Genomic DNA, 15,550 nt, shown 5'->3' with positions numbered 1-15,550 from the left:
AAGGCCACACAGTCACCACCTCCCATCAGAGATGCCCTTGGGTCTGCATTGAGTCTTCTTTGTGATTCAAATATGGAATCTCATGCCAACCTAACACCCACTGGGACCTGAGTCTTTCAACAGGGGTAAAAAGAACCACCATTCCTGTAGCCTCTGAAGCTTACTCCATCCTTGGAATCCTCCTTTCTCCTACATATCTGTTAATAACACCAGATGTTTCCCAGGCAACCTTCAGAAGTGTGCATATTACCCCATCTCTTATTCTTGGAGGAAGAGTTATCAATATGGAAAAATCCAAACACTGGCCAGTTCTTCTCCAAACGACCTTTTGAGGTAATGGAGAGACCAGGGTTATTTAATCTTACACAGCTGAACTCAGCTCACCTCAGTGCTGTGGCAGAGAGAGAGCCATCTACCTTGAGGGCCCCCTCCCATCTCACCCTCCCATCTCAAGGGACATCGCAATGCAGCCACCTTGAATGGCATCGGACAACAGCCCGGGCAGAGAGGCGTGTGAGCCCCTGACCCCACCTGTCTGGTTACTGAGCAGCCAAGTCATCTGGGATGTGCTGGGACGGTCTCCAATATAGAATGGTCTCAATGTAATGAAACACAGGGATGGCTTCTCAAATGTGTTCTTTCACGATTCCGTGACCAGGAATGTGAGAGAGCCCCTTGTCCAACGTCTGCAGGAGGAAGCAGGTGGCAGCACCTCTAGCAGGGTGGAGGCCCTGTGTGTATAAGATGCCTTGCCCTTTCCAGGCCCTTCCTGGATATTGTCTCAAGGCTTTTGTTAGGTCATAATCAGAGGCAGAACAGTTCCTCCCATCTGGCAAGGGGGAAATAAACAAAGTCAATCCACCCTCTATGTGACACTCCTGGGTCCCTTTTTGGTGAGGGGGAGGGTTGCAAAATGAAAAGATATTGAAGATTAATAGCATGTCCTTGGAGTTCAGGATGGAACAACCCAGAAATGTAGGCAGATGCTTACAGATGTGAGGCCAGGGGGACAGAACAATAGTGCATCCCTCTCATCTGTTAGGTTTGTTATAGTCCATGCCAGCGACTGCAGTGAGCCCCATGATACAGTGGTCTGCGAGGCAGCAGACCTGGTGAGGTGCCCCAGCTAATGTAAAAATGGATGCTAAAGAGAAGGGGAGGCTTTCTCCTCGCCTCCCCACATTGCCACCTCTGCCCACCTGAAATGAAGGAAGAGTTGCTAATCTGATTGATCAGTGCCAGGACATTCTCTGGGCCACGCTCTACTAGTGGCAGGACCACTCCATGTTAAAGGTTTGCACATCTATCCAAGGCTCTCTTTTGCCCACTTGATCTTCAGGGCTTCCAGCCTCCTCCACGCAAAGCTGGCTTGTTCCTGCTCTCCCCCTCTCTTTTTCCAGTTCCTCCGTCTGCAAATGAGCAGGCCAGGGTCTGCTCCAGAGACCCATGTGTCTTAGAGTCCGTGGGGAGGGAGGAGGGAGCAGGAGTGAAAGCAAGCATCTACAGGAGAAAATCCGATGGTACCAATAGGAGGTACGTGACAATCAAGATGTGCTGCAAGTGACAGGATGGCCACCCTCACACACCAGCTGGACAGAGAGCAGAGCAACATGACAGTGCAACAGGGATGCAGGCTGCCAGCAATGCACTCCCAACCTGCCATGCTCGCCCAGAGAAAGGAGGCAGAGCAGCCATTCCTGCCCAGAGGTGGAATGGAGCTAAGTCCTAACACTCAGAGCATTTCAGCAGCATTCTCAGGAGACTACAAACTTGACCCTGGCCACCTGAATTTAACCACTTTTTTTGGTCTTTTTTTATTATGTCCCTTGTAGAAAAGTCTAAGGAGAGGTGATGTCCTGATGGCTCTGGGTCCAGCTGCACCGGAGGACAGGATCTGCAGGTGAGTGGGCCCTTGGGGCTTCTGCTTCTTTTTTTTTTTTTTTTAAAGATTTTTTATTTTTCCTTTTTCTCCCCAAAGCCCCTCGGTACATAGTTGTATATTCTTCGTTGTGGGTCCTTCTAGTTGTGGCATGTGGGACGCTGCCTCAGCGTGGTTTGATGAGCAGTGCCATGTCTGCGCCCAGGATTCAAACCAACGAAACACTGGGCCGCCTGCAGCGGAGCGCGCGAACTTAACCACTCGGCCACGGGGCCAGCCCTGGGCTTCTGCTTCTGTGAGTTGCATTCTTTCACTCCTGAGTCCCGGCAAATACAGCCCATGTTACCTTGCTTCCCGGTTCCCCCCACGTTGTTTCCTCCTCCCCCCTCTCATGCTTACTTTCCCCAAAGCCTACCTCCTCTACATGCCTTCCCACAGAAACCCAGCCTCTCCCTGGTCTGCCCGTGCACACAGCCCTGGCATCCATCCCTCCTTCCCTGGCCACTTCTGCAGGGCGTTCCAAGAGGGCGTGACTGTGGGCCCGTCAGCTCTGCCTGAGCAGGGCCACAGGCTCCACCTGGGCTCCCACCCTGACTCCTCCGGGGGGCTACTCAACACTCTGGGCCACGGGGATCATGACGGTCCTGACCTCAGAGGGTGGTTCTGAGGACGCACTGAGACAGGGTGGATAAAGCTCTTGGCACAGTGCCTGACCTGGAGTAACTGCTCAATACCTGTTCATTGTTTTCTCACCCCTAAAAAGGCACTCACTTGTGTTCAAAGATACAACGCCAAGAGTTTTCATTCGTACGTTCCCCAGGCTTGAATGATTTTCCCTCTGTGTCCCTTTCACACCTGGCAACACCAATACCAGCTTCGGCTGGAGATTCTGGAAGGCATCAATGGAGCCAGTCAAAATCAATTCATTCTGTGCAGAGCAGAGGGCCAGAGGGCTGGATGCACTTACCCTTGGATGATGGAACTGTTACCGTCAACACCAGCTTTGGTTTCTCAGAAGGAAGAATATGCTTTGAGATTTATCAGCAGTGGCCCTCCCCCCGCCACTCCCCCCCACCCCCCACACTTGGGATTCCAGAGGGCTCTTTTAGGGCAGTGATTCTCAAAGTGGGTTCCACAGACCGGCAGCATGGGCATCACCTGGGAATTTGTTAGAAATGCAAATTCTCAGGCCCCCCCCGGACCTGGGTGGGGCCCAGCCATCTGTACTTGAACAAGGAGTCAAGTCCTCCAGAAGATCCGGATGCATGCTCAGGTTTGGAAACCGCTAATTTGAGGTTTCACAAATATTAAGTATTATAAGACCTTAAGTCTATCTTCTTGCAGCCCATGTCTTCAGCTGGAAATAATTCCAGAGAAAAGGACTTTTAAAAACAGTCATTACTAATTGTTAATAAGAGGACATTTTAGGGGGGAAACCCCCTTATTGACTGGGCAGACTTCAGTTCACAGTGTGTCCTATTGAGCACAAGGTGTTACTCTTTCTGTTTCTAAAATCACTTTTTCTTCTTTTTCAGCTTTTCATTGAAGTAACATACATAGAGAAAAGTTCACATATCTAAGTGGACGGTTCACTGAATTTTCATAAAATGCACGCATCTATGGACCCTGCACCTGGATCAAGACACTGAATGCTGCCAGCACCCCAGATGTCCCCGTTCCAGTCGTTATCCCTGCCCCCATTCATTTCTTTTTTTTTTAACTGTAGGACTATTTCAAACAAGGAAAATTATTTGAAAGAAAGTTACCACCCTAATCCTCTCACTTACACTGAAAATATTCCAGTTTCGCTCACCCGCTTCTGCACATATATTTGATGTAGTTTTGTCCTTTCTGGATACAACGTACTTATGTTCCCTGTTGCTACAGACTCTTCATAAGCACCATTTAAAATGAGCTCCCTTATCCCATCACGTGCAAGTGCTCATTTATTTCACCCTGCCCCCACAGTCAGGCTCTTTCTGACTTTTCACTTCTGCCATGAACCTCACGCTGCCGCCTTCTTCTCTGGAATGATTTCCTTAGAATCAGCTCTCAGAGGTGAAACGACGGAGTCAAAGGTCCTGAACGTTTTATTAGGGCTCTTTATTATTTGCATTGTGTTTTAAAATGCAATCCCACCACATTTTGTTAATACTTTGTGCATTTCTGAGCTCCTCCCACCATCTTCGAATTCTGCATATAGACTTTTCTCTCCCATCCTCCTGCAAACTCAGAAATACACTTGGTAACATTGGGTAGGAGCGGAGAGTGCTAGGCAATTACCCCCCATGAGATGGGCTGCAGCCTGGCAGGGACAGGAGACAGGAGCCCAACTCTCCCCCGGTGGGGGGCGGGGGGCGCTGGGCGGTTCAAGGAGAATGTAAACCTCCCCTGGGGACCCCCATAGGAAGCTCTCAGTGGCCATCAGAAGTTCAACAAAGCCCCTTTCTCTCCTCAGGAGAGACGGAAATCAGGGCGGAGAGGTAGCAGCAAGGGAGCATAAAGTTGGACAAGAGACAGATTGAGTTAAAACCCACGGAAAGAGTCCAGCGCCCAGAGCAATCACAGGCCGTGCACCGACGGGGCTGGACGCCGTGGTTACTTATGCATGTGCTGCTTGTTCTCCAGTCCCAGGGGACTTTCCTCCTCCCCTTGAAAGTTGGGCAGCACCACAAGGGTAGAAGGAGCCAAGTGAGCTCCCAGCTAGGAGGTCTGAGGAGCGAGCCCTCACATGGGGCCATGCGACATGGGCAGGAAAGCAGAAATCAGGCTGTGGGGTTTCAATTAAAGGTTTGTTCTGTCACCCTGGAGACAGTGTAACAGTGCACAGAGCACAGGAGCCACAGCTGGATGCTCTCAGTTCCCTTATCTGTGAAATGTGGGAAATACAGTACCTAGCTTATATTGTTATTGTGGGGGTTAAATGAGTTACGAGAAAACACTCAGACACACACATTCAATAAATCTACGCCTGCACACACAGTGGGAGCAATGCCTTGCCCAGGCGGAGAAAGGGTAAGAGGCGTCTGCTCATGCCCTTCGCACCATCACGCATGAACACAGCAAGCGCCCAGTGAGAAATCGCACCCCGCCCCAGCTCCTCCACCCATTCATTCATAGACCCACTTACGGTGAAGGTGGGGAGGGGCTCTGGGGCAGGGCAAGTCAATGACAGCCACGCCTGCAACCCCCACCGCTAGCTCCTCAGGGCTCCAGCTGGACAATGGGGGGATAACCAAGACCCAACCTCCCCTTTGCTGGAGCCCTGAGTCTCCTTGGGTCCCCCAAGGTGGGGTAGGGGTAGCCTGCAGAGGAGAGGGCATCTAAGCCTCTGAACCCCAGTCCCCTGGGCCAAGGGTGGAGGGAAAGAGAACACATGCTCCTGACCATGAGTCATTCTTTTTTTTTTTTTTTTAAAGGATTTACTTTTACATTTATTTACTTTTCTTTTTTTTTTTTCTGCTTTATCTCCCCAAAACCCCCCGTACACAGATGTATATCTTAGTTGCACATCCTTCTAGTTGTGGGATGTGGGACGCTGCCTCAACGTGGCCTGACGAGCGGTGCCATGTCCACGCCCGGGATCCGAACCCTGGGCCGCCGCAGCACAAACTTAACCACTCAGCCACGGAGCCGGCCCCATGAGTCATTCCTGATCAGAGCGGGAAGTTGGGGGCTGAGCTGGCCTGTGTTGACAGGGAAGATAGGGAACTAAAATCCACTGATTGCCTCCTGGGTGCTGAGCCCTGTGCTAGGTACTCTGATGTACGTAGTCTCATACATGTGGATATATTATCCCCATTTCACAGAGGAGGAAACTGAGGCTCAGATAAGTTAAGCATCTTGCCTCTGCTTGAGCATCTGGTAGTGCCCAGCATTGTGCTGGCCACTGAGAGGGAGGCAGACAGGACAGAAGACCTGACCCTTCTCCTTAAGAAGCATCCACTATTGCGAGAGAAACAGGATTGGTCCGGGAAATGCCTGCAAGGATCCACGCTGGGCTTGGCGTTACAGGTTGGGAACAACATGGTAGGCAGCAGGGAGTGAGGCAAGCGCTTGGTCACAATGGCGAAGGGGTAGTGAGAACACAGCAGGGCCCTTCACACGTGCACACACAGCACCCAGCCCCCAGCTGCCCTGGAGAGCATCACCCGGCCCCCATAGCTGTTTCCAACTCCTCCAGTCCCCACTGGGGGCTCCATGGCCTCTGGCCCCATGGCCTCTGCTTCAGACAGCAAAGAAGGCTGCCTGGAAAGAAGACACACTAGGGAGGAAGACATACTCAAGGATGGAGAAGAAAACAAAACGTGCTTTCAAATTCTCTCTCCCTGGCCTCTGCAGATAAAGCCCAGGACCTCCCCACACACATCCCTCCCTCCCGTCCCGGTGACCTGCACTATGGGTTCTTGCAGGTCAGGCCCTCACCTCACCTTTGTCCCTCACAAGGCTCTGGCTTGTGGAGCTGAGCTCTGAGCCAGGGACTGTGGTAAGAACATCTCCTGTTTGGTTCACTCTGTAGAGTTGGCTGAATCCCTTACCCCTGTGACCTTGGCATTTCCATCTCTGAAACGGGACTAATGTCCTTTTCCTTGCCACTTCAGGGGGCAGAGGTGAGATATGTCCCTGGGAACAGGCTGCTGCTACCTGAGCCTGGCTGCATCCAGTGAGCACCTGCTGTGTGTCTGGAGCGGTGCTGGGGCGGGAGAGCAAAGGCAGATACCACACAGTCCCAGCTGTCAGTGACCCGCAGCCTAGGAGCAGAGGCAAACAACACAGGGGACAGACAGGCACACGGAGAGATGGGGGGTGCAGGTCCTGGGGGCCACAGAAAGGCAGGCAAGAACTCACAGGAGAGTTTGCCAAGTGGATGTCCTGGGGGTGAGGAAGAGCATTCTAGACGGAGAAGTCAGGGGGCAGGACCAGCTACACAGAATTCAGTAGGGGGGCTGTAAGATAGTGGTAGTGACGTCAGCTTGGAGCCACAGTGCCAGGATCCAAATCCCCCTCTCTGTGCGATCTTCCACAAGTCCTTAACCTCTCTCAGCCTCAGTTTCCTCATAGGTTCTACTGTACCTCTAGGTCCTACTGTTGTCAGGACAAAGTGGGTTATACACATAAAGCACTTAGAACAGCGAGGGCACGGGTTGAGCGGTAAATAAACATTAGAGACGAAGACGCTGAAATCATGAGGCTGGAATGCCAAAATGGGTCCACACAGCAGCAGACAGGGCGGACCCCTAATCCTCTCGTCTCAGGGGTTAGAAATGGCTGGTGAATCCAAGGTATATGGAGAGAACCTTAAAACAGGCAAATAGGCAGATATTAGGCCCTTTTAGCTACCCAGTAGGTTTCAACCTCAAACTAAGGGAAAAAGTAGTGGAATGGGGGAGAGAGAAGAGCCGCTCCTCAGCTCTGCGCCCTCCTTTCGGCCGGAAGCGGCGGGCAGCCCCTGACACCGCCGCGATGCGAGGGTGCGCTCTGCGCTCGCTCTCCCCGCTCCAGGCCGGGTGGGCTCCGGGGCTCTCCGGGACGCGGCAGGCGCGCGAGGGAGACCGCAGAGAGACACAGCTCTTCCTACGGACCCCACGCGGGGAGGAGAGCCAAGGTCAAGGGCGCCTGGGAACGGGAAGCGTCACCGATCCGCGGGACGTGCCCATGGGGTGACCCCGCGCGCGGCGGGAGCGCGGCCCGGCCTCGGCGCCGTCTGTTCCCGGCCGAGCACCAGCAGAGGGCGCGCGGGCTCTCAGAGAGCGGCAGCCGGCGGCGCGGGGCGCGGGCGCGGGGGCCGGAGCACGGCCCGGGCGTTGGGGACCAGGGAGAGGAGAGAGCCTGAGCTCCCACAAGTCAGCCCAGAACTGGAGGGTTCGCTTTCCCGATGATCCAGCTCCGAGCAGTCAGGACAGAGGACTTAGAAAAGTGATACTAACAGGACGAAACTTACATTATTTCTCACTATGCGCCAGACCCGGTAATGCAGTCCTCACTGCAGCCCCGCGAGATAGATGCTCTTATTGCCCCACTTTACAGTTGGGGAAACTGAGCCTTCAGGCAAGGGCCAAGCTGCGATCTGAACCTTCAGGGACTGGCGCCAGCGCCTGTGCCCTTGGGCGCTCCATGACAGTCTCTCCCTGGTAATCCATTCTCCTTCTGCCCCCTGAGGGTTAATCACATTCTTACTAGCAGATCACCGGTTAAGGCAGCTCACCCTTGCCTGCAGAAAAGCGGGTGCGTAGCTACATTGCTACCCAGCAGGTTGGCATGGTTCCAGCTGTCAAACTCAAAGACCACACCATGGCCTCCAACCCACTGGGATTAAATTAACGTTCATTAAACACTTACTATGTGCCGGCAACTGAGTTAACGCATTTATGCAGGTTCTCATGCAATCTCTCAATATCGTGTGGATGATGTGTGCTCATTCCTATTTCCATTGTACATCTGGCGAAACAAAGTCGTGGGGGTGGGGGCAGTAATTTTCCTTGGGTCTCACAGTTAAACCCTGACAGCCTCTGGAGCTCCCACCACCATATCCATTCGTCCACTCATCCATTCATTCGTTCAGCACCTTTACTGAGCTTTACTGAGCACTTTTTAGGTGCTGGGGACTCAACAGTCAACAGGACAGACAAAAACCCTTGCTTTCTTGGAGCTCACATTCCTCGTCAGCTATAGGGAGTCCCCCAGGGACATTAACCCAGTTCTTGTTTCTAGATGGCTTATGAGAAGAGGCCGTGTGTCCCGAACAGAAAGGAACACAAGCTGTTTGCACATGGTGCCATATATGAGATGATATTCCTGACCTTCACCTGGAAAGTAGGGTATGATGGTTATTACGGGTAGAATTGTGTCCCCCCAAATGATATGTGAAATCGTAACCCCCAGGACCTGTGAATGTGACCTCGTTTGGAAACATGGTCTTTGCAGATGGAATCAAGTGAAGAAGAGGTCACACTGGAATAGGGTAGGCTCTATTCCAATATGACTAGAGTTCTTATAAGAACAGAAGGGACAAACACACACTCACGCACAAGAGGAAATGCCGTGCGACAATGGAGGCAGAGATGGAGATGCTGCAGCTGGAAGCCAAGGAGATCCGGGCACTGCCGGCCAGCACCAGAAGCTAAGCAGGAAGGATTCTCCCCGACAGGCGTCAGAGAGAGCATGGTCCTGCCGACGCCTTGATTTCAGATGTCTGGGCTCCGGGACTGTGAGACAGTACATTTCTGTTGTTTTCAGCCACCCAGTGTGCGCTAGTTTGTTATGGGTGCCCTAGGAAACTACTGTAATGGTGTTAACTTTAATTTTTTCCCCAAAAATGGGGATGAACCTGGCTTATCCACCCACTGTTTATCTCACCCCATCCCCACAATGGCCCTGCACTGGTACAAAGCTCCCGGGCTGCAGTGGCATGGATCCCGAGCCCGTGGTCACAGCATCGCCGTCCTCTACCTGTCTGAACTAGCCCCCTGGTTCTCAGTCAGGATGACAAAGGTGGATCCAGTTGGCAGAGGCAGGGCAGACAGCAGGCAGGTGCGCCCTGGCCCCCGCACCTCACCTGCCAGCCCCAGCTCTGCCAGCCTCACTCAGCTTTGCCAAAGCCCCATGTCGCCAATGTGTTTCTCATTGATTCCTGGAGAGGGGAGGGGTGAAGGGAGAGGCAGCGTCATGCTAGTCCATCCAGCTGTGTCCAGGTGGCCCACGACGGTGGCAGACAGAGGGCATGAGCCCCGTGGGGAGTCACGTATGGCCCAGTCCCTCTCGCTCAACAGTCGCCCCACAAAGTGGCTTGATACAGCTGTCATCGTGCCTGGTTCATCTGAGGGCTCCGGGTTCAGGGAGGCAGAATATCGATTCACTTGGCTTAGGATACTGTGGTTTGGAAATGCACAAAATGCCAAATGTGACAACCGTGGAGTGACCTAGTCCCTCACTGTGAAGCTGCTGATGCACATGGACCAAGTGGCTTCTACTCTCCCTGGAGGTTGGGGCCTCTGCATGCTCACTTTGACTCTCCTGGGCAGCCTTGCAAACCTCTCTGTTCCCCTCCAGCTCACCAAAACTCTTCTGGGCAGACAGGCTTTCACATGCAGATGCCCCGTCTCTCTAGGAAGACAGCAGACTTTGTGAGGGCAGCAGCTGTTCGGAATCGTCCCGTGTCCAGCACAGCGCCTTCCACCATCAAAGGAAGCTGGCACATGGCCCACTGACCCACAGCCCCCACTGGCTTGAGGGAAGACATGCATTAGGGAGAAGGAGAGGTTCCTTCTGGATTGTCCGGCCCAGCTGATGAGGGAGGGAAAGGAGCAGAGGCTGCATTTAGACGTCCCATCTGGGACCAGAGACAGCTCTTGGGTGGAACCTCCCCTCGGGGGGAGAAACTCGGAGCAGGTTGGTGGGTGGTAGTAAAGGAGTGGAAGAAGAAAAGAAACATGCAACCTCGTTCACTAAGAGAACGTTGGTCTTCCCCATGAACAGGTGCCGAGAAGTGGGGAGAGAAGGGAAGGGTGGTGTAGAGAACAGCACTGCTCTCGCCGAGTCCGTCTGGTTGCATTAGACCCACTCCAGTTGCATGGATCCCGCCTTCTCCCCTCCCTCCCTTCCTTCCTTCATTCTCTTTTCACTAATCATTTAACAAACCTTGAAGAAGCACTCTGAGTCAGATATTGTTCCAAGTCTTAGGGATGAAACAGTGAGAAAACAGACAAAAAGTCCAGCTTTTACATAATTTACATTCTGTGAACACATCTCTCTCCTTCCCTTTGAACAACTCATTTCTTTCCATTCTTCTTTTACCACCCACTCACCTACTGGCACCTAAGATAAACCCCAAGTGAAGAGTCTAAACCTCATTCATTCATCCAATTAAGTGCCTACGATGTGCCAGGCACCATTCTAGGCTTTGGCCATCTTGGGTATCTATCATGAGGTCACCCTACCTGGGTGAATAGCAATCTAAGAGAATGACCCTTCCCCACCAGACCAGTCCATCTCGCTGGGCACAGAGAAGTCACAGGAAACTCTTGATTATTTGTGAGTATTGTCAATTTCCAAAGGAAAGTGGAAACAGCCAATATTAAGCCAAAGGGTTGAGCTAGTTCAGAAAGCCACTGAGGCCTCCATCTCCCTCCTCGTTTCCACCTCCCCCCCAGACCCAGACCACCCCTTTCTTGACCACAGCCCCCTCTGCCCCGCTGGGAGCCCCGCAGACGACAGCCGGAAGCCCTGCCCGCACCGGGCCCCTGTCCTGATAGGAGTCATCTCCCGTTGCAGCAACCCGGTGCTCCGGCCTCCGACTGCCCCCGCCAGCCCTCCTGCCTTAATTAACTCAGCCGGATGCGCTGACTCACTCGTGGGCTCCGTGACCAGCCTGGTCGCAGAGGACACCTCCTCAGACACAATTACATTTGAGGATGAAGCATTTCCTCTGGGCAGAGCAGAAGCCAGTGAAAGCTTTTCGGGGGGGGAGGGGGGCAGGAAGGGGCCCTGTTTGGAGATGACTCACAGAACAGGTTCGTGGATCCCCAGAGGGCGGGTGCCTCTCACTCACATGGTCTATGCCCAGTGGGCCTTATTACTCTGGAAGTTTCTCTTCGTGGAGGAAGGAAGAAAACATGTCTACCTTCCCTGACAAAAGGGGCTAATATATGCATCAACCCGGGGCATCGCAGGCCCTGGAAAGGCACCTGTGCTGAGAACTCCTGAAGCTTCAGGTGGCAACCAAAAGCTCCTCCATCCATCACCCGTATTTATTTAACACACTCTATGCACCTGTCAAGACACAGAAGACAGGCGACATGATCCTCCATCCTGGACTTGGGGGAATCAAAGCCACCCAGCTCTGTGACATCTGCATGATACAGGTATCCTCAGTCCCATTTTATGGATCAGGAAATGAAGGCTCGGAGAAACCAAGCCACCTGCTTTCCCAGGAAGCACATTGCCTTTAAGAATGAAAGCTAGTCAGAAATGATTCTGAGGTCTAGCACAGGTGACTGGCGAACAGCCCAGAAAAAAACGGAAGCCCCAGGCCCCTTTCCCGACTTGCATTTTCAAGACGCACAGAGAGAAAAGTCAGAAATCAGCCTGTTCTGGCTGTGATGAAATTGCATTCTGGTGGGAGAAGTCCTGCTGTCTTTCAGTCCAGCCCCTGGCAAGCCTCGGGGGGCCAGCGGCGGCCAGCCCCAGACACCTACCCCAGGGCTGGGTCCGGCCCAGCTCCCCAGGGGAGAAGGTCATTAGTGTTTCCTTTGCTGGGAGCCAGCATCTCTGTTTAAACTGAAGCAGAGGAACTTGCTTTTTAATGATGATTTTCCCAGGTCTGTGCCACCTCGAAGTGACTGTCATTAAGGATACTGGACGAGAGAGATTCACCGGGAAATGCGGCACATATTCAGTTTAAAACGCACTCCGACACTCTTCTTGTGAAGCTGATCGGGACATACCCATCCACCCATGCAGAGACTTCCTGTCCACTTGTCAGGTGTAGGGGGAACCGTGAACCAGACACACGTGGTGCACACTCTCAGAAGCTCACAGTCCGATGTGCACGCCACAAGTGATAAAGAGACTCTACACACAAAGGCGAAACTCGAATGAGCTCCACCCCTGACCCCCCACCAGCCCTGAGCAACTAGATTAGGGTTTAAGCTCCACAAGGATGACAAATATCCATCTGAGCGGCCCCCGCATGGGCAGGAGAGAGGCAGGAAGGGGCTGCTGCCTTGGCAGTTGGACTAGTTGGTGGCTCAGTGAGGTGAAGAGCCTCTTTCTGAATTGTTTGCTTGGAGTCCTTGACCAAAGAGTGGGCCTAACGGAGATACCCTGGACCTTAGAGCCAGACAGAACTGGATTTGAGTCCTGGCTCCATCACACAGCTGTGCAATGTGGACAAATTACTCAACCCCTCTGAGCCTTGGGTTCTTTCTGTGTAAAATGGAGCCATACCCAGCTGGAAGAGTTGCTGGGCAGATTAGTAAGCAGCTCAAGACCTATGATACGCCCTCTGTGCCCCTGCAGTAGCATTTAGCATCCACAATAATATCCAATAGTATCTAGCCTTCCGTACTGTGCTAAGTGCTTCACATGAAGCTCATTTAATTCTCTCTCTCCCTCACCCCAACCCCCCGCACTCTCGCTGTCTCTCTCTCTCACACACATACACACGCACAAACTCATGAATGAACGCTGCTATTACTTCATTTTACAGATGAGGAAACTAAGACTCAGGGAGCACGTAACCAGCCCGGGGTGCGTAGGTAGTAAGGGATCTCGCTGGCATTTGAGCCACGTCGCTCTGGCCCCAGAGCCTGTGCACAGTACTAATCTTTCCTTGCTGCCCACATGCATGGGCATAGACTGACGGCAGGCTAGTCTGGGGTCTGGGTTCCTTCTTAAGCCCACAGAGAGTAGCCCCAAGTAGGATGAGGCAAAATAAAGTCTGAATGAACCGATCTCCCTCTAGAGCGAGGCTGCTGCCCAGGCGACCCGACCTCTCGCTTGTTCCAAGGAGACCAGGCCAGGGAGGAAGCGGGGGAGCTGCACATCCTGCTACGTCCCTAGCCCAGTGGTGTCTGGAGAGCCAGCCCAGGCCCGGCTCTGCAGGCAGTGTTTGCACAAGCACGTGCCTGTGCGTGTGTGTTGGGGGTGATGTTATTCACAGCCGCTGGCCAACAGTAAATAAGACAGTGGGGCTTGATTCATGAGGTCTGACAGGAAATCTATAGCATGTGGTGTCTATAATCCGCACGCTACGACGTGGCAAAATGAAAGAACAGCAGTCCAATTATGGAATCCTGGTTGATCCTGGGCACCCTCCTCAGACTCTGTGGGGCCCTGGCTCGGCCTGGCTGGGGACAGCCTGTTGGGAGCAGCCGGGGCACATGCCCCCAGGGCCCGGCCATGTGACTAGAGGCCCCAGGGGCAGCAGCCCCGTGGAGGAGTGTGGGTAGAGCCAGGCTGCCTGGGAAATGGGAAGGCATGGTGTGGTGGCTGGCATTCCCAGCCAGCTGCCTCAGCCCCCAGCCCCATGGGCATCTGGAAGCCTAGCCTCAGAGGAGTCCCTCCGGTACTCTCCCATCCTCTCTGCCTCTTGGTTTAGAACTCAGGCCCTGGCTGGGAGAGGTCATCCAGGGTCTGGCCGATGAGGTATGCAGGTTCTAGGCAGCTCTCCGGGTTGGGGGTGGTAACCTTCCGGTGAGGGCACATAGCAGTTCCCTATTGGGTACTACGGTGATCAGTGAAGCAGTTTTCCTTCACCTTAAGGGCAGGATCTGCAACTCCTCTATCCTTTAGCCCCGCTAACAGCCCTGACAGTGTACTGGATCCAGAGCTGTACCAGCAAAATTCATTTGCACCCGTGAGCGTGACCTTATTTAGAAATACCGTCTTTGCAAAGGTAATCGAGTTCAGATGAGGTCACACTGGATTAGGGTGGGCCCTGAAGTCCTTATCAGCAGAGGGGAATTTGGACACAGCACACACCCACAGAGAAGGCCAGTGAAGACAGAGGCAGAGACGGGGAGCGATGCCGCTGTAAGTCCAGGAATGCCAAGGGCTTCCGGCAACCCCCAAGCCAGGAGAGAGGCCGGGACAGACCCCTCCCTAGAGCCTTGGAGGGAGCATGGCCCCGCCAGACATCTTGATCGTGGACCTCTAGCCTCCAGAATTATGAAAGAATAAATTTCTGTGGTTTCAACCACCCAGTTTGCGGTAATTTGTTTCAGCTGCCCTAGGAACTAACGCAGACAGTGTCCTGCACACAGTAAATACCTAATCAAACGATGTGTGCAGAGCACTGGAAAGGTCTGAATTCCAGTCGTGGCTCTACCCAGTAGCTGGAGCTCCCTGATTCGGCTCACATCGCCCTACAGCGCCTTCTCTATACGGCAGCCAGAGCAGTGTTTAAAGGCACAAATGTAATAGCAATAGCGAACATTTTGAGCCCATACTATGTGCCAAGCGCTGATCCAGTCCTTTACAAGAATTAAACGGATTTCATCCTCACAACAGCCCTCTGAAGTAGGTTCTGCTACTAATCCCATTTTACAGATGAGGAAACTGAGCCCAGAGAAGTTAGGAAACACACCCAAAGTCACACAGCTAATAAGTAGTACAGGCATTGAAATCCAGGCGGCCTAATTCCAGAATCCATGCTATCACTACTACATTTGCCATCCCCCCCCCCATTTAGAATTACCTGATGATTCCACATTGCACTTAGAATAAAACAAAAGCTCCGTACTCTGACTGACAGGTTTTGTCTGCCCTGCCTCTGACCTCACTTGTCTCTCCAGACTCCTTGGTACACGGCTGCAAATTTTATTCCTCCTCCTGTTACAAAACGGAGTCCAATTCGTGTCCCCTTGAATTTGGGCTGGCCCTAGAGACCAGTTTAATCCACAGAATGAGGCAGAAGTGACGATGTGTGATTTCCAAGGCTAGATCAGAGGAAGCCACCCATCGGGGAACATTCGCTCTTGGAACTCAGCCACCATGCTGCAAGGAAGCCCCAGCAGCCCGTGGAGGGGCCCACGTGGAGGGGAACTGAGGCCCCTGGCAGACAGTCCCTGGACTGAGCTCCCAGGCAACAGCTAGCACCACTCGCCAGATATGTGAGTGAGCCATCAACTCCAGCTCCATCCCAGCTTGATGTTCCTGGAGAGGTGACAAACC

The 15,550-nt window shown here is 53.0% G+C and overlaps 1 protein-coding gene across 1 annotated transcript in view; it reads right to left on the bottom strand.

Annotated features, from left to right (window-relative positions):
- The window catches only part of ESRRB (estrogen related receptor beta), a 176,178-nt gene that overhangs the window by 126,044 nt on the left and 34,584 nt on the right, over positions 1-15,550 (bottom strand). The gene's annotated exons all lie outside the window — the stretch shown is intronic.

The sequence above is a fragment of the Equus asinus genome, chromosome 7, assembly GCF_041296235.1.
Source record: "Equus asinus isolate D_3611 breed Donkey chromosome 7, EquAss-T2T_v2, whole genome shotgun sequence".
NCBI lineage: Eukaryota > Metazoa > Chordata > Mammalia > Perissodactyla > Equidae > Equus > Equus asinus.
The sequence above is the reverse complement of the archived record's forward strand: the minus strand, read 5'-3'. Positions and strand labels throughout refer to the sequence as shown.